This window comes from Lathamus discolor, unplaced genomic scaffold (genome assembly GCF_037157495.1).
Source record: "Lathamus discolor isolate bLatDis1 unplaced genomic scaffold, bLatDis1.hap1 Scaffold_72, whole genome shotgun sequence".
In the NCBI taxonomy this organism is placed as follows: domain Eukaryota; kingdom Metazoa; phylum Chordata; class Aves; order Psittaciformes; family Psittacidae; genus Lathamus; species Lathamus discolor.
In genome coordinates this window covers 1344504-1363627 of record NW_027069386.1, presented here as the reverse complement: position 1 = coordinate 1363627, position 19124 = coordinate 1344504, and the positions used below count along the sequence as shown (strand labels likewise).

At 53.4% G+C, this 19124-nt stretch overlaps 1 protein-coding gene and 2 long non-coding RNA genes across 7 annotated transcripts in view; 1 reads left to right on the top strand and 2 right to left on the bottom strand.

The window, feature by feature from the left end:
- LOC136006855 (uncharacterized) overlaps positions 1-14328 on the bottom strand; it is a 179966-nt gene extending 165638 nt beyond the window's left edge. The window contains exons 1-5 of one of the 3 annotated variants that reach the window (XR_010609289.1): positions 13531-14328; positions 13142-13254; positions 11965-12080; positions 10609-10780; positions 9890-10071 (exon numbers count right to left, since the gene is read on the bottom strand). This is a non-coding gene — a long non-coding RNA (uncharacterized LOC136006855). The other 2 variants (XR_010609290.1, XR_010609291.1) reach the window with 2 other exon arrangements.
- The window catches only part of LOC136006853 (uncharacterized), a 689445-nt gene that overhangs the window by 33744 nt on the left and 636577 nt on the right, over positions 1-19124 (top strand). The window lies entirely within an intron of this gene.
- On the bottom strand, positions 5357-9872 carry LOC136006858 (uncharacterized). Its single transcript, XR_010609293.1, has 2 exons — positions 9597-9872; positions 5357-9520 (listed from the first exon to the last, which is right to left on the bottom strand). It is a non-coding gene; the product is annotated as an uncharacterized LOC136006858 (long non-coding RNA).

The window sequence follows — 19124 nt, the reverse complement described above, 5'->3', positions numbered from 1 at the left end:
AAGAACCAATAAATCAGCATTGTGACGACTATTAATCCTATCATCTCTGTCGTTATCTCAACCCTTCATGCCCCATGTTGGGCGCCAAAAAGAACTGTCGTGGTTTAAACCCAACCACAAACCTCGTTCACTCACTCCCCCCACTTCTTGCCCTCCCCCTGCTCCTGCAGGGACAGAGAGGAGAATCGAAAAGAATGCAACTCCCATGGGTTGGGATAAGAACAGATTAGTAACTAAGGTATAACACAAAGCACCACTGCTACCACCAATAATAATAATGATAAAGGAAATAACAAGGGAAGAGAATATAACACCTCAACACCAGCCGACCAATAACTCACCCCACTCCCCCCAGACAAGAACCCAACGATACCTCATCCAGACCTCCAGTCCCTGCCCTTCCATGTAACTCTCCGTTACATCCTGGGCATGACGTGCTGTGGTATGGAATACCTCTTTGGCTAGTTTGGGTCAGGTGTCCCGTCTCTGCTTCCTCCCGGCCTCTCCTCCTCCCTGACAGATCATGAGGCTCAGAAAGTCCTTGGCCAGACCAAACATTTGAGCAGCAACTAAAAATATTAGCGTTATCGGCACTGTTCCCAGACCAAAAAATCAAAACACAGCGCTGCACCAGCTACTAAGAAGGAGAAAAATAACTGCTACTGCTGAGCCCAGGACACCCATTGTTATCATTATTATTCATGTTGTTGGTATTATTATCACAGTATTGTGCTTGATTTCAGTTCCTGACCTGTTCTCAACTCCACCCGCGGGTTTCACATTGTTCCCATTGTCCTCCCCAACCCACCCAGGTGCTGTGCGAATGTCGTGGTTTAAACCCAACCACAAAAGCTCGTTCACTCACCCCCCACCCCAACCCTCCCCGCTCCTGGAGGGATGGGGAGGAGAATCAGGAGAATGTAACTCCCACGGGTTGAGATAAGAACAGCCCAGTAACTAAGGTATAACACAAATCACTGCTGCTACCACTAATGATAATATTGATAAGAGAAAATAACAAGAGAATACGATACCACCGCTGAACGAGTTCGACCCACCCAAAGAGAGACTATGCCCTTCTGGGTAACTCCCAGTTACCTCCCTGGGCATGACGTGCTGTGGTATGGAATACCTCCCTGGCTAGCTTAGGTCAGGTGTCCCGCCTCTGCTTCCTCCCGGGCTCCCCTCGTGCCCAGCAGAGCATGAGACTCACAAAGTCCTTGGCCAGAATAAACATTACTTAACAACAACTAAAAACAATCGGTGTTATCAGCTCTCTGCCCAGGCTGGAAGTCAAAACACAGAGCTTACACCAGTTACTAAGAAGGAGCAAAAGGGCTACTGGTAAACCCAGGACAGTGAGTGGCTGCTGGTGCTGAGTTCCTGTCTGGGTTTCAAAATTGCCCCTGTCCTGGCCCTTTTGTTGTGGCAGCAGGGGCTGGACGTTTGCACCCCTGGAGCTGGGCTCTTTGCACGGGCACGCAGCTGGAAGCAGCATCCTTTGGCTCAGGGAGCGCAGCTCCCGAGTGTTGCTGGGGCTGGGGCTGTGCTTGCCAAGGGCAGGGCAGGCCCAGCAACAGCTCCCATCCTGGCCATGTTGCTGGGGAAGCACAGGGGCTCCAGCGGGCATTGCCGCAGTCAGGATTGTGCAGGTGTGCCCAGAGCCCATCAGCTCCTTCCCACCTTGCGCAATGCCCGGTGGGCTTCTGGGCTTTGCCTGCGCCTGCCAGGGCCTTTGTCACCTTCCAGAATGCATTGCCAGAGCCCAGCAGAGCACTGGAGCCTTCCACAATGCCCGGCGCTGGCCTGGCCTTTCCCAGAGCCCACCAGCACCCCTTCTGCCTTCCGCAATGCCCAGTGGATTTTTGAGGGATCTGCAGGAGCCAGGCAGGTCCCCTTGTGCTGAGCTCCCAGTGACAGCACCAGCAGCTGCACTGCCCAGGGGCTGCTCCTGCCCTGACACCTTCCGAGCACCTCTGACGCCAGCAGCTCCTGCACACACAAGGCTCCTGCTCTGCCTCCAGTACCTCTGCACGCAGAGGTGAGCTCCAAGCACATGAACAAGCCCAGTGCCTCCTCCTCACCCATCCCCTGCTCCTACAGCTGGGATGGCACCAGCACACCTCCTGACAGCTTCTCCTCCCTTCACAGCATGCACCCACAATGTGCTTCAAACCAGCACTGGAGCAGGATTGCAAAGTCAAAGAACACATACCTGGATGCGCAGGGCAGCCACGGGAGACACAGCCTCCCGAGGGAGAGGTCTCCCCTGCACTGGTTACTGCAGGGCTCGCGCTCCTTAAATAGCCCACGCTCACTGTGGGGGGCCCCGTCACAATGGGCAAATCCACAGGGACCGCCACGGCTTTGTCATGGCAGCAGCATCTTACCCATGGCCACTGGGCACCCAGGGGTGCTCCGGGAGTCGCCGTGTGGGGGACCAGCCTCTGACCCTGCTGCCAGAGCCGCAGGCAGTCTCAGTGGGAGACAAACCTCCAGGACCCGCAGCAGCCGCGCTGTGCTCCCCTGCACCTCGCACTCTCACAGCATCCTTCATCCCGCAACCCCACGATAAAGGGATGGCTCCATTCCATCAAGTGCTTCCTTCTATTGCAGTCCGCATGGAAAACAAACCAGATTCCTGCGCTCCCTACACTGTGCACTATTAACTGTGAGCACAAATCCCACCCACTCAACACGCGGTCCCACGACCAGAACCGACAGCGCAGACCGCCGGGGCCAGGCCCCCCCGCCCCAGCCCCAGACAAGACACCCGTGGGGAAAAGCAACCCTCAGCTGCAGACTGAGAATCTGCCCCTGGCAGGGAAACGGCAGCGACCACAACTACGGGCACAGGGAGCTGGGGAGCAGGAGCCGCTCCGCACCCCCGCCAGGCTGCTGACGGGAACGCTACGGACCCGGGGCGGGCACGGGACACACACGGAGGGAAGGACCCACACGGAAAACCTGGCAATCAGCACCTGAAGGAGCAAGGCGTGCGTCGCAAACCCGCAGGGATTATAAAGAGAGAAATAACTCACCCACCAGCCAGAGCTGTTCAAGAAAACAAGAACAAGGTCATGAAAAGAAGTGAAAAACCAAACCTGGAGCAACAACAGAAGAGGTAAAATCTTCTATCACTAAAATCACTCTTAAGAGCTGCACAGCAAACTTTGCTCCTGTAGAACTCTTGTGGTTTAAAAGGGACAGAGCATAAAACTAGAGAGGGGAAAGGAAACTGCTAACCAGCAGTGATGCCCAATGCAATTGCTCAGTACCCACTGAGCCATACCCAGCCTGACCCAATGCCATCCCTTCAGGGTGACTTTCTGTAGTTTCTGTACTGGACATGATGTGATGTGGGATGGAATACCCCTTTGGCTAGTTTGGGTCAGGTGTCCTGTCTGCTTCCTCCTGGCTTCTTGTGCCCCTCCTCACTGCAGAGCATGAGAGACTGAAAAGTCCTTGATCAGGGTAAGTGCTACCGAGCAACAGCTAAACTGTCAGCATGTTACCAGCGTTATTGCCAGAACAAAGCCAGACCACAGCACTGCACCAGCTACAGGGAAGAGAATTAATTCTATCCCAGCCAAAACACCACAGAGGGGGCTGGAAGCTCAAGCCTGAGGCCAGCACCAGCCCCACTGCCTGAGCAGGGGATGGGAGCTCAGCCCTGAGGCCAGCACCAGCCCCGCTGCCTGCCCAGGCAGCCTTGAAACCCTTCACACCAAAGAACGGCCCCAGTTCCCAAGACAAGCCAGGGCTGCAGCAGCCAGAGGAACTGTGGGTGCCTCTGGAACAGGGACTCCCAGGCAGAGGCTGGAAGCTCCCCACGAACCCTTGGACCATCGTGCAGGGTTGATGCACCTGGGTGATGCTGGCGCTGCCGGTGCAGAAGGTCCCTCCTCTTGGGTGCTGCCCCATGATGCTGCAGGTGCTGCTCTGGGAAGTTCTCTGTTGTCTCCCCACAGTGACTGCCGTGGGCACTCGCTGCATGCAATATAAGCGGCGGGAGCGGTGATGTCATAGTGCATGGCAGGTGATGTCACTCCCAGTGTGTCACAGCAGCCGCGCTGCCTGCCCAGGCACCCAGATACCAGAGGAGCTGCTCTTGCCTCCTCCACCGGTAGCTTGTGTTCCGTGGGGCAGCTGCCATCTCCCGGTGCCTCCGCTGAAGGGTTCCGTGGGGTTCCGTGGGCTCGCACACCTGAACATGGGGTGTTCCACAATCAGCCACCCCTGTGGTCCCATGTCCCCATGGTCGTTGTGATGTCTGTGTCCCCATGGTTCCCATGTGACCCACCATGTCCCTATGGTCACCATGTCCCCGTGTCCCCAGCGCGTCCCTGTGGTCACTGTGTTGTAACCTTAAACTAACAAGAATGTGTGTGCCTTTAGCATAGTAGAATAGGCCAAACTGTTCTGACTAACGTGTAGAGAGAAAGGAGCGTTTGGCTGATGGGGGAAGGAACATCATGGGACTGATAAGAGCTAAGGAGACAGTAAATAAGAGCAAGGATGCCAGCCTTCAAGACAGCAGAGTGGCACCCAGCGTGGAGCAAGACTGGAGCAGAGCAGAAGCAAGGACATAGCAACTGCTATCTGGGCACTAGGACCTTGCGAGCCTGCGCAAGCACTGAGCTCATTCGGTAAGCACAGGGAGGCAGCGCCGCGCTGCACTGCCATGGCTCCAAGAGCCCCGCAGCGCAGGGCTTGGGACAAGAAGGAGAAAAAGGCTTTTGGAATGTTCCTGCTGGCGCTGATCAGGCTGAAATGGAACCAACCGGGAAAGTTTGCTCCCCCCAAGCCATCTGTGCCTCTGGGATGCCAGGATTCTCTGACCCCCAACTTGGGGGGGCAGTTGTGGGTCTGGGGGGGTCACTTGGGAGTTTCTTGGCAGGCAGTTCTGGGTCTGGGGGTAACTTGGGCTTCACTTGGGGGTCACATAGGGGGCAGTTGTGGTGGGGCTTCACTTGGGCGTCACTTGGGGGGCAGTTGTGGATGTGGAGGTTCACTTGGGGGGCACTTGTGGGTCTGCAGGGTCACTGGGGGGTCACTTGTGGGGCAGGTGTGTGTCTTGGGAGTCACTCCGGAGTCACTTGGGGGGCAGTTGTGGGTCTGGAGGGTCACTCAGTGGTCACCTGGAGGGTAGTTGTGGGTCTGGGGGGGTCACACGGGAGGCAATTGTGGGCCTGGGGGTTCACTTGGGGGACAGTTGTGGGTCTGGGGGGTCACTCTGGGTTCACTTGTGAGGCAGTTGTGGATCTGGGCGGTCACTTGGGGGGCAGATGTGGGGCACGGGGTCACGTGGGGGTTGATTCGGAAAAAACTCCAGGAACAGACTCGCCAACAAAGCTGAAGTTGGCAAGCAGCTATTCTTTATTGCGGCGCCGGGAGACACACGGGGGATAGCTCCTCCTGACGGGTATCACCATATTGCTCCCCAGTAGGTGTTTACACCAGCTTCATGGGTTCATTGACACCACAAACACAGCAATTACCCTGTCCTTCTAGTTACCAGTCAGTTTAACTGTGCCCATCCCGGACATCTGCGAGTCCCGGATACTCCCCACCCCCAGGTCCTGTTTCTCTATTCTGCTTTTCTTACACTTTTTGTACTAAGCTCCTAAGGACCTACAACTATGTCAACTGCCTCCCAGCACCACAGTTACTTTCCATTACAAAGCCATCAAAATTCACATTACTTAGAACCGATTCCATTTGGTGCTTTCCTGCCTCCTTGTCTCAATGATGAGGCCGCTGCCCAGGAGCGCAGCCAGGGAGGTGCCCAGGGGCAGCCAGAAGCAGCAGAGTTGGCACCTGGGTGTCTGCAGATGGCAGGAGGAGGACCTGGGTGATGGAGCTGCCATTGACATCTGCTGCCTGTGGGCATGGAACCTGTTCAAAGAAGGAAAGGGCAGGGAAAAATTAGGACAGGCTCCTCCGAGCAAATCCACTGCATTTCTCATAGAAATCCCCCCCACTGAAATGCATTTCCTTTCTCTGGTTTGTGCTGGCTGAGTGTGCTGTGAGGAGCAGGACCTCTGCCCATGTGCTGCCCTGGCATCAGCCTGGCTCTGCAGCAGTGCTTTGCCCAGCTCTGATGGTCAGAAGGGACATCATGACCACTGATGGCACTCATGACTCACAGGAGTCTGGGCGGCACAAGACAGGCTCAGCATGGCCTCAGAATCATTTTGACTGTGTTATTTATTTACTGGCATAACATTGCTGAAGGTTTTTATTTGGGGTGTAAACCATTCTTTGGATGACCGAAAACCTGAAGAGTACCGAGGCAGGGAGAAGTTCTCAGCTCTTTGGAGCTCATGGCAGAGCCAGGAGAGCTGCAGTGTCCATCGGTCCTTCCCCATGTGCCCTGTGCTTACCCTTGCGCTGCTCGCAAGCCGCCTTCACACACAAATTAAGCTCAACCCCCCCGCCAACAGGAGTTCCGCGCCTCACGCCCGGATGTAGCGATACCTTCTTGAAAATGGCGTTTTATTACCCTTTTTCGACTTGTTGGGAACTTCACCTGACTGCCACCATTTTTCAAATACGACGGACAAATAGGATGGATTTCTGGATTAGTAGTTTTACAAGCATTATTGTTCTTCCTGTTATGGCAAATTATGAAGGAAAACCCCTTCATCTGCTATGGAAATAAAGTTATTATTATAATCTGTTGAGTTTGTTCTTTCAGTTGTCTGTATCACTTACAGGCTGCTGTCTCTGTCAGCATTTTTATTCTGTTTGTGCTTTGCAGTTCACTGAAGGTAGATGTATATTCTGAAAATAAACTTGAATCGATTAAAGTGGCTAACATACAGCGATGCCTCTGGTTTGAAAATTGAGTTCAGGCACAGGCTGGCTGTTTGGCAGGAGTGGAGGTGCCTTTTTGCTTCAGTTTTACTGATTAAGCTTTTAGAGCTGCTGTTGAAGGTGGAAGAGGGGTCAGAGTAGCATCAGATTCACACGTTACTGTCTTTACTGAATTGATAGGAATGACCCCCTTTGAAGATTGAAGAATGTGGCACGAGCATGCATAAAGCCTCTCAGACTTTGAGCAGTGTGACCTTTTGTCTTTTGTGCATGATCTTCTGGTTGGCTATTGATATGTTTTGCTATTCGGGGATGATGACTTCAGATACATTTGATTAAAGAAAGAAATTAAAATTCAGTAACCTCAGTTTCAGTGCACCTCTGCTGAAGACTCTCTAATATTGCTAGCATTCCTGTGAGGTTAAGCTGGTAGTTTTGTTTTACTGTGTTTTGGCTGTGTTACCTAGCTCTGGAACTGGGCCAGCCTATGCTCATTACTGCCTTTTTCTTATCTGTCTAGGTTTCACCCTTCAGCAGGGAGTAGAGATGCTCATTCAGAAAAGCTTACCCAATAGGTGCCAGCATAATTAATAAATATTTTCTGCTTTTCACTAAGAATTAGAATCATGCATTCATGCCTTAAAAAACACCCATGTTCCATCCCTCAGCTGGGGGACACACTGCCTTCCTGCAGTGTCATTTCTCAGCTGAGAGACAGAGTTGGATCTAAAAATCAAGATTTTGTAGAATCATGATGACCTCGAAAGGAGGATTGAAAGGGGACTCTCAGGCTTTCCCAGAGCACACAGAGCATTTATGTTGGAAAAGACCCTTAAGATCGAGTCCAAGCGTTAACCAAGCACTCTCAAGTCCAGCACTAAGCTATGTCCACAAGTCCCAAATCTACGTCTTTTAAATACCTCCAGGGAAGGTGACACATCAACAGCTGTGGGCAGCCTTTTTCTTGTCCCCTCATCAAACAGGACAGGCAGGCCAGGACAGGCTGGGAGCTCCTTTACCCCTGCTGAAGGAAGGGATTCAGGGGACTGGAAGGGCTGGAAGGGGACTCAGCTCCCTCCCATGAGCACCACAAACCCACATGAGGTCTCACTTCCTCAGAAGGCGAAACTGTACCAATATATAGATGATGTCTTAATCAGAGGAGAGTGCCCCAAAGAACTACAGCAACCACAAGTGTGGTGAGCACTGCGTGGTGCAGAAGTTGAAGTTCCACCTAAGGAATGTCAGGAACCAAGCAGAAACCAGTAAATCAGGGGGTACTTGGTGGACAGCAGCAGTGCAGTGATTGCTGCAGACACCTTCAGAAAAACAGAACAAGGGCAGATGCCCCAGTCTAGGAAGGAATTACAACAGCTTGTGGGTCCTCCAGGACACTGGAGGAAACATGGCCCTGGATTCTCTATCACTGCTTGCTCACTGTACTCACTGTTATGAAAGGGAAAACCACGGGAATGGAACCCAGAGCATGAGGAAGCAGGAAATTCCTAATACAGGAATTAAAACCATACCAGTCACTTGGGTCTGTATACCCCCACCACCTTCTCATAGTAGAATGAGGTTTTGCTGAGCATGGCTCTTCCTGTGACCTATTCAAACTGGCCCTGACGGAACAAAAAGCACTTTCATGTTCAAGTTGCCTCTTTCATAGACACTGAACCACATGGAGAGAGCCCCCTCCGTCCCAGCGCTCCTGTGTGCCCAGCAACACCCAAGAGACGGGGGGGTGAGCAAAGGCCGAGGGCTCTGGCTCAGCTCCAGCAGCAGAGGAGGAGGCCAGGAGCCTCAGGAACCTGCCCCTGGGTTGCAGCCTTGGGCACAGAGAGTCCATGAGGAGAAGGGAGAGGGGACAGGAGGGACATGGGAGGCACAGCTCCAAAGGCAGCAGCGGTGCTGTCACAGAACACACCCACACAAACTCTTCAATCAAAGCAGAGTCAAACGCAGAGTCAAACACAGACTCAAACGCTGACTCAAACACCCTCCTTGTGTGCCTCGTGGGGACAGGGATGCCCCAGCCCTCACAGGGTGCCCTGAGAAGCTGTGGCTGCCCCATCCCTGCCAGTGTCCAAGGCCAGGTTGGATGCAGGGACTTGCAGCAACCTGCTCTAGTGGAAGGTGTCCCTGCCCGTGGCAAGGGCTGGAAATGGTGAGCTTTAAGGTCCCTTCCAGCTCAAGCAAGTCAGGGATTCCAGGATTCAGGAATCAACAGCATGTTGAGGAGAGGATGACCTCCAAAGGACAATTGAAAGGGGACTCTCAGGCTTTCCCAGACCACACAGAGCATTTCCCAGTCTGGAATACAGGAAACGGTGGACCGAGTCCCTGCAGCAAAAGAGGCAGAGCAGCACTGCTGGGCTGCACCTAAGGGCTGTCCTAGGCAGAAGCTGGAAAGGAGCAGAGAACAACACAACCTCCTTGGATAGGGGATGCCCTGCTTTGCAAGGACAGCAGTGGCAAAGCCCCAGTCCCTCCCCACAGGGTTCCTGGGGGGGAAACCCAGGTCCCAGCATGACCACGTCACCTCAGCCAGCGCAGAGCCTCTTCCCACATCCCTCCTCGCATGCAGCGCCCACTGCAGTGGCCAAAAAGCCAGGGCAAGAGCCAGGCCTAACACTCACCTGCCAGTGAGCCCACCATGATGCTTGCCAGCATCATGGGCAGCACCACGTTTGCTGCATCTCTGCAGAAGAGAATACACAGTGTCTGCACCCAGACTGAATTTAACCCCCCCAAACACCCTCCAAGCAAAAAGCTACCTTCATGGATGAGTTGTCCACAGTTTCTGTCTTGGAAAGTGGTTCTGGGAGACACGGAGTTCAAAGCGTTCAAAGCCACAGTTCCCCAGGTCTCGGACCCAGAGCACCTTCAAGCTCTCTGACTGTGGAGGAAAAATGTTTCTATCTCATCACTCACCCACAACGTGCAGCTGCAGCCAGCCCGTGGCCTCCAGCTGGGACCTGAAGCGCTACAGCCAGTGCTCCCCCCACTGCAGCACCATCTGCAGCGAGAAGTTCATTCTGTTGAACCTCACGTGGCTCTTGTAGGTGCTGGCTCCATCGAAAGCATAACTGCGGATGGCTCCCTCCTGCTGGGCAGTTTTGTATTCCCAGATGACAGCTCTGCCTCCCTGCAGCAGTGGAACTGGCAGGCACACGGTGCAGCCCATGCCCGAGACGAGTCACTCTGACACTGGCCTGAGGTCAGCGGAGCAGCAGGGAGCGAGCATGCAGCCTGCAGGAGAAAGGAGACGTTAGCGCACAGCTCCTGAGGGGCAGCTCCTGCCACCCGGCAGCGCTGGGGACTTGAGGGTGTCACAGAAACATGGAATGCTTTGGGTTGGGATGGACATTAAAGCTCATCCAGCTCCAACCCCTGCCACAGGCACGGACACCTTCCACTAGAGCAGCTTGTTCCAAGTCCCAGCCAACCTGGCCTTGAACACGGCCAGCCATGGGGCAGTCACAGTTCCTTTGGGCACCCTGTGCCAGTGTCCCACCACCCTCACAGGGAACAACTTCTAAGATCTCCTCTCAGTCTCCCCTCTCTGTCAGTTAAAGCCCTTCCCCCTTGTCCCATCCCCCCAGGCCCCTCTTCTCCCCACAAAAAATGAGGCCAGATCCCAGGATCATCCCTCAGCAGCTGCAGCGCTCCGCTGCCAGCTCAGCCAGTGCAACTCGCACAACCAGTCCAAAGCAGCCACTCTGGGGAAGTCACTTGAGGTGTTCTTGGCAACTCCTAAAGCACCCCAAGATCACCATCGCCACCCACCTCGTTCCACGCTCCTGTCTCCACAGGTGGCACCGGCTCCGAGGCACCAAGACGGGAACCACCAGAGGAGCTGCTCTTGCCTCCTCCACCGGTAGCTTGTGCTCCATGGGGCAGCTGTCGTCTCCCGGTGCCTCTGATGAAGGGTTCCGTGGGGTTCCGTGGCCTTGCACACCTGAACACGGAGCGTTCCAGAATCAGCCACCCCTGTGGTCCCATGTCCCCAAGGTCATTGTGATGCATGAGCTCGGGCTGGGTCCATGGGGTACTCCGGAGGTGCTACAGCCATTCGCTGGGATTCTCTAGTGGTATCCCCAGGATGCTCCGGGACTCCTGAGGATGTTCCGGGGGTCACAGCAGCCAAACTGGGGTTATTATACTCCAATTTTGCCACGAGCAGGGAGCATTTTCTCAATCCTGACACTTATTAAAAAGAATTTCTCTCCTTCTCATCAAATCACAGAATCACAGAATAGTTAGTGTTGGAAAGGACGTTAAGATCATCTAGTTCCAACCCCCATGCCATGGGTTAATCTCTATTAAATCAGTGGTAAATCCAGGCAGAGCTGCCTCTTTGTAGGCCTTGAACCAGGAAAAAACTGCTGCCAGATGGATTTCATTCTGGGCAGCCTGTGACAGTGTCCCACCACACTTACAGGGAAGAACTTCCTCTTAAGCTCTCATCTTATTCACCCCCCTCTGTCAACTTAAAGCCGTTCCCACTTGGCTGATCACTACATGCCCCCTCCAGCTTTCCTGTAGGCATCAAACAGATATTGGGAGGCAAACTCATTGTCTAAGTCATCATCTAAATTATCATTTGTATCATCTTCAAATCACTGTCAATCGTGTACATGGGAGCTCCTTTATTGCAGACGTCTAGTTCCACCTTGGGGAATGCAGCAGGACCTGGTGTCTGTAAGAGTGCCAGGGAGGTTACTGGGTACACAAGTGTTCTGCTGACAGACAGGCTACTCCACAAAATGATCACACGTGTGGTTTAAACAAAGTCACCCATAAATCATGCAGTTGCTCTCTCACTCCCCCCACTTCTTGCCCTCCCCCTGCTCCCGGAGGGTCAGAGAGGAGAATCGAAAAGAATGCAACTCCCACGGGCTGATATAAGAAGAGTTTAGTGACTAAGGTATAACACAAATCACTACTGCTACCACCAATAATAATAATGATAAAGGAAATAACAAGAGGAAAGATTACAACACCTCAACACCAGGCGACCAATAACTCGCCCCACTCCCCCCAGCCAAGCACCCACCGATACCTCCTCCAACCCTGCAGTCCCAGCCCTTCCGAGTAACTCTCCGTTACATCCTGGGCATGACGTGCTGTGGTATGGAATACCTCTTTGGCCAGCTTGGATCAGGTGTCCAGTCTCTGCTTCCTCCCAGCTTCCCCTCCTCCCTGGCAGAGCAGGAGGCTCACAAAGTCCTTGGCCGGAGCAAACACCTGAGCAGAAACTAAAAACATTGGCGTTATCAACACCGTTCCCAGGCCAAAAAATCAAAACACAGTGCTGCACTAGCTACTGAGGAGAAAAATGACTGCTACTGCTGAACCCAGGACATTAGGCCATAGTGCTTGCCCAGCACAAATCCATGCATGTTGGTGCCAATTCATTTTCAACTATGGTACAGTTCCCTCAGCAGATCCAGCATCAATACCTGCAGATCTTTCTATAGACTAGCGCCAGTTTGCTTAGTCACTGCACTCACACAAAACAGCAAGTCCAGTATCTGCAAGGAAAATGGTTCTTATCGCCCTGAGGGTGCCCGAGCACACTCACTGTATCTCACAAGCGAGATCCCACCAGAGCCAAGAATCACGAGTCTGCTCTTTTGATGGTTGCCACCAAATAGTTCAGGACTGCCTTTGCACCAGCATCAGGAATGCCAGGAAACACCTAGTTTGGGGCAGTGTCTATAATCTACCAACTGTGGACATGCAGTGTCAGTTGGCTCCTTCTCACACCCCTTCCCCTGAGTGGAAGGGTGGAGGACAGCCCCTACGTGGGTCCCCATGCCCTTATGTAGGGAGTATTCTGGAGGGTAGATTTTGGCTACTTAAGCCCACCAGCACTTTTGGATCGCTGACTAATGCTGTGCTTGAGCATTCTGTGCATCTCCCCACTGCCCCAATCTTGCCAGCCCATCTGTGCCAAGCACTTACAAGCAACGGAGGGAAGCAGAGTAATGAGAACCTATTTAATAAACTTAAAATGCTCAGTAATAGTAAGGCCATAATGATAAAATCACAGAATACCTCCCTACTGAACACAATGCACGTCCTGTCTTTCAGACTGCTACCTCCTGTGATTTTCAAGATGCCTTCCTGAGCTTATGTGGTTTACCTTTAATGCTTATTTCTAGTCAAGGTGGTTTGAATTCTGCTAACCCTTAAAGCTGTCACAATGTAATTAGAGAAACCCAAGCTGGATCAAACTAGTTTTAATGAAGTCACCTGTTAGAAACATGCATGCCAGGAGGTAAACTCCTCTTTTGTTAGATTTATTCTCAATTACCTTTATGCAGATGTTGGTTTGGGGATGCACCTGTGCAGCAGTTGCTGACTCCCATCCAATGCAACGGGTGTATTTACTGGTAGCAGATGTCTGCATTCAAGATGTGGTGCCATCTGAAGAAAAAGCCACATCACACCATGTCAGTAAGGCTAACAAGAGGTTTTCAGTATTTTCCTGGTGACAGTCTGCAGCAGCAAAGTCACAAAGTCACAAAACTGAGACACAGCAGCTGATAGTTGCAGCTGCTGGTACTGATCCTTACAGCTCAAAGGCTATTGAGAAAATAGGAAAACAACTGGGAAGAGTGACTTTACTGACAACTAAACTAGGCCAGAAAGATACTAAGTTAGTTTTCAGTAAAATTAAAAAGCCAGAGAGAAGACGCTTACAGGCATCACTGGAAAAACTTGGATCTCTTACATATACGCCCACACCTGTCACCATGCAAGGTTTGAGGCATGATGGATCTTCTACAGCTATGACACAAGCAGTAGTTCCTAACTAACTGCACTAGTTAGCACTGGAACAAGATGCATGCGCAGGTCCTAAAGATGCGGTGGTTGTTTTTGCAGGATGAAGAGGAACCTGAATTCGGTCATGTTTCCTGACACTGGAGAAGAAAACACAATTTAGTTTTCCAGTCTTACCCTTACTAACATATATGGCAGTTGAAGGATGCTGTGGTTCATTTTGCCCATCATTTAATAATTACATCCAGTGCTAAAGGTATTGAACAAAATCACAGAATCCCAGGCTAGTTTGTGTTGGAAAGGACCTTAAAGCTTATCCAGTTCCAACCCCTACCACGGGCAGGGACACCTTCCACTAGAGCAGCTTGCTCCAAGCCCCTGCGTCGAACCTGGCCTTGAACACTGCCAGGGATGGGGCAGCCACAGCTTCTCTGGGTACCCTGTGCCAGCACCTCAGCACCCTCACAGGGAAGAACTTCTGCCTAAGAGCTCATCTCAATCTCCCCTTTCATAGGTTAAAGACATTCCCTTTGTCCTGTCCCTACAGGCCCTTGCCCAAAGCCCCTCTCCAGGTCTCTCATCGCGTCTTTAGGCCCTGGGAGCTGCTCTAAGGTCTCCCCTTAAGAAGCCTTCTCTTCTCCAGGCTCAACAAGCTCAGCTCTCTCAGCCTCAGATGTTTATCTCCTGGGCTGGGGGTGAAGGCCAATGATCCACAGAGGATGCGTATGAGAAATTAGTAAAATATACTATACTTACACACACGGCTTTTTGCAGTCTCGAGGCTTAATAATCCACATGAACACATAAGTGAAGTTTTCACCTGGATTCAAAGCTCTTACTCAGACCCGAGTTCATTTCTATAAGAGTATTTGTGGCTACTGCATGCTTATCCTTCCCTGGAAGAGGGATTCCAAGTGGGATCATCTGAGCAACTGGGACAGAGCCAGCCACCGCTTTCTCCACTGTGCTCTGGAAAGAAGAAAAGCAAAAAGGCAGACAATAATGTTTCTGAACAGAAGAATGCATTGAGACATAAGGTCTTTGAATGGGATTCCTGTCTTCATTGGTTTCTCTTAAAGAGAGAACACCAGATTCCTTGAAGTGTTATTCATAATGGCATGATTTTCACATTGGGAATGATCAAGGTCCTGACAACCATCCCAGTTCCAACTTATGCTCCTGTTGCACAACTGTGAACAAAGCTTGAGATGAGCACTGCCGCTTTCATATCACTTTGACCTTCCTCACTCAAGTCTGGCTCCCATGTGTTCCAGGGAAACAGCTTTAGCATCACACATCAATGCTATGTGGTAGGAGGGAGTCCCAGGGAAGCCTCTCCACCCGAATGGCACATTGGAGCCAGCCTCTTGTTTCACTGCAGCCATCGGAATACATGCCAGATGTCCTGCAAAGGGCTAAACCAAGACAGCCATTGCTTCAGCTTATCTCAGCTTCTCTATGCATTAAGAATATGCCTATCAAACAGGTGCCAAACACGACTTTTCATCATTTCCACAGTCATTATCGTGTCACACAATTCAAGAATGACGAATTGCATTTGGATACAACAACATTTTACAACGCACAAAGATGTACTCCACATCTCGGGAACGGATCCTCAGGGCCAGGAAACCAGCCTGCACCGCAACTGTTTCCTTCTGCCACCGACCCTTTAACCCTCCACACACGTCCTTTACACTGCTCAGCACCGCAGACAGCGCTGCTCCAGCACGGCGGGGGCTCCTTAGCCGAGCCCTGCTGGGACACACTGGGCCCGCCGCCATCCCCAGCATGCGCAGCGTGGGCTCCAGCCCTGCCTGCACTTCCCCTGCTGGGTCCGGCCCCGCTTCCCGGGCGCTCCTGGCACAGCCCAGCCCACCTCACCCCACTGCACCCCTGCTGTGCCCCCTGCCCACCCCGCTCCACCCCGCCCCACAGCCCTGACCCCCCCACTGCATCCCTGCTCCCGACCCCTGCCCCCCGGCTCCAGCCCAGCCCAGCCCCTGCCCTTCCCACTCAATCCCTGCCACAGCCCCGCTCACCCCGCTCCTGCCCGGCTCCAATCCGCTCCGATCACGGCTCCATCCAACTCCATCCGGACCCATCCCGGCCCCATCCCGGCCCCATCCCGGCTCCATCCCGGCTCCATCCCGCCCTTTCCTCTCCACATCCCCCGCCCGAGGCTACCACAGACGCCGAGCGCCCGGACCCTTCCCCCCCTCCCTTCCGTCCGCCAGCTCTGACGTCATCCGGCGGCGCCGCCCGGTGTCATGGCGGCCGTGCAGGCTGAGGGGGAGGCGGAGCCGAAGGTTCCTGCCCAAAACCCCAAGTGCTGGAGCTCACCCGCGTCTGCCCCGGGAGCAGGGTCAGGCCCCACAGCTCTGCTCCTGCCAGCGCTGCCGAGCCCTGCACTCCCTTGATGGTGCCATCAGAGCGCCCCACACACCGCAGCACGGGCTGGGCCATTGCTCCGGCTCCGGCAGAGGCACAAGTGCCTTTGGAAGCTGCCAGCGAACAACAAGAGCTGAGAAGCGGCTGCAGAAGGGCTCTGCTGTGGGGCTGAAAGCCAAGGGTGGTGCAGGGGAAAGGAGAGACTGCAGAGCCTCAGCCCTTGGGCTTCCTTCAGAGGAGGTGGCGCTGCTGCCCTTGATCCTGGCTGTTCTCCAGGCCTGACCTGCCCTCAGCGGTCTCCAGTGGCCTCTGGCGAGGCCAGCAGCAGAGACAGGATGTTCTGCACAAATGTCTGCACCTGCTCCTGGGCCTGACTCAGTGCTGAGAGCTCTTCTGCAGCCAAATGCAGATGGTACTTTACAGTCAGACAGCGTGGTGTGGGGTGCAAGGGACCTTAAATCCCCACAGGTGTTCAGAGCATCCCCCAAGCAGGGCATCCCACAGGGATTCAGAGCATCCCACAAGCAGAGCATCCCATAAGGATTCAGAGCATCCCATCAGCAGAGCATCCCATAGGGATTCAGAGCATTCCACAGGCAGAGCATCCCATAGGGATTCAGAGCATCCCATGAGCAGAGCATCCCATAGGGATTCAGAGCATCCCACAAGCAGAGCATCCCATAGGGATTCAGAGCATCCCACAAGCAGAGCATCCCATAGGGATTCAGAGCACCCCAAGTGCATCAGAACCCCCCCATCTCCCCATGGAAGCCCCCATCGACACCCCTGACCCACCCCCCTCCCCATGGAGCTCCCCCCATGGAACCTGCCTCTCTATGACATCAGCCCCAGCTCCAAGGGACCTGCATCCAGCACCCGTATCCCCGGGGCAGTTGCGCTTTGGGTGCAGTGGTGCTTGCAGCTCCTTGCTTGCAGCTCCTTGGTGTCACCTCCTTGGTGTCACTCTTAGCGGTGGTGGCAGCGATGGCTTTGCTCCGTGTCATCATCCTGCTGGCCTCGGCCTGGCTGGTGCAAGGCTCCTGAGACAGCTGTGGGTGAGTGGCTCCAGGCTCCAGGGTTCCTGGTATTCCATAGGGAGATGCTGCTGCTCCCAGCCACGGTCACACCAATGGGGAGGTGGGATTTGAGGAGCCCCACTTGCTTGCCATCAGCCCATGCGGTGGCACAGCACAGCTATGGGGCACCCCGTAGGGTCCTTTGTCCTGCAGAACCCTAGGAGGGAGGATGATGCTCTTCTCTGGGACACTGCGTAGGGTCCCTTTTCCCTGCAGCACCCAATGGGGCGGGACAATGCTCGCCCTTCATCCCTAAGCATCAAGTGTTGGGCTTCTGCTTCAAGAGGGACCTGCGCTACCCGTCCCATGGCTGATTCTTACGGGATGTCGCGCATCGTCGCAGGCATGGATGCGCACCAGGGCGCCTGGCCACGGATGCTCAGCATCCAGTTCCCCACAGCCACCGCATTCTCGCACATCTGCGGGGGGTCCCTCATCCCGTATGAAGACAGGCTGAAGAAGTTGGGGCTTTTCAGCCTGGAGAAGAGATGGCTGCGTGGAGACCTAAGAGCAGCCTTCCAGTACCTGAAGGGGGCCTATAGGGATGCTGGGGAGGGACTCTTTGTCAGGGACTCTAGTGACAGGACAAGGGGTAATGGGTTAAAACTTAAACAGGGCAAGTTTAAATTGGATACAAGGAGGAAATTCTTTCCTGTTAGGGTGCTGAGACACTGGAATCGGTTGCCCAGGGAGGTTGTGAGTGCTCCATCCCTGGCAGTGCTCAAGGCCAGGTTGGATGAAGCCTTGCGTGGGATGGTTTAGTGAGAAGTGTCCCTGTCCATGGCAGGGGGGTTGGAACTAGATGATCTGAAGGTCCTTTCCAACCCTAACTATTCTATGATTCTATGATTCTATGATTCTATGATCACCCCTCAATGGGTCCTCACAGCCGCTCACTGCTTCGTCAGGCAAAAGTAAGGGGGAGAAGGGATTCCAGCCATAGGGAATAGGCAAGGAGCAGCTCCCATCCCGTCCCCTTCCCCATCCTGGATGCACTGGGAAGAGCGCTCAGGATAAGGCTGCTTCCAGCTTGAGCGCCCTTGAGCCTAAGGCACGCTGCTTTCCTTTGGGAAGCAGCCGCAATGTGGCTCCTTCCCATCCCTCTTCTCCATAGAATGGATTAGAAGAGATTAAAATGGAATGGGATGGAATGGAATGGAATGCAGTGGTTATGGATCATGGAGTGGGTTGAGTTGGAAAGGAGCTTGAGATCATCCACTTCCAACCCCTTGCCATGGGCAGGGATGCCTTCCATAGAGCAGCTTGCTCCAAGCTGGCCTGCAGCACTGCCGGGGATGGAGCATCCAAACCTTCTCCATCCATGCCATCCCAGTGCCCCAGCACCCTCTTAAGGAATCCCTTCCTTATCTCCAGCCTGCAATTCCCTCTCGGAACCCATCAGCCCTTGTCCTATGGCTCCAATCCCTGCTCTTCCACTCCCTCCCAGCTTCACCACGGATTGGTTCATGATGGTCAGAATCATGGACGTGGCTTGGGCCAATGCCGAGCCCCACAAGTGTTGGATACGGCAGGTCATGGTCCAGGAATATTATACGGCTTAGGATCACGGTTAGGGTTAGGTTCCGAATTAGGGTTAGGTTTAGGGTTAGGGTCAGGGTCAGGGTTAGGTACAGGGTTAGGTTTAGGGTTATGTGTTAGGGTTAGGGATAGGGTTAGGGTTAACCGTAACCAGAGTTAACTCCAGGGGTGGAGTTAACACCAGGTTGAGCCTTAGGGTTCCGGTTAGGGTTACAGTTAGGATTAGGTTTAGGGATAGGATTAGGGTTAGGTTTAGGGTTAACCTTCACCAGAGTTAAGCCTAGGGGCGGAGTTAACCCCAGGGTTAGGGTTTAGGATTACGGTCAGGATTAAGTTAGGGTTATGGTTAGGCTGGGTTAGGATTAGGGTTAGTGGTAGGTTTTAGGGTTAGGGTCAGGGTTACGGTTAGGGGTTAGGGTTGGTGTTAGGGTTACGGTTAGGGTTAAGGTTAAAGTTAGGGTTACCCCTAACCGGAGTTAACCCTAGGGGTGGAGTTAACCCCAGGGT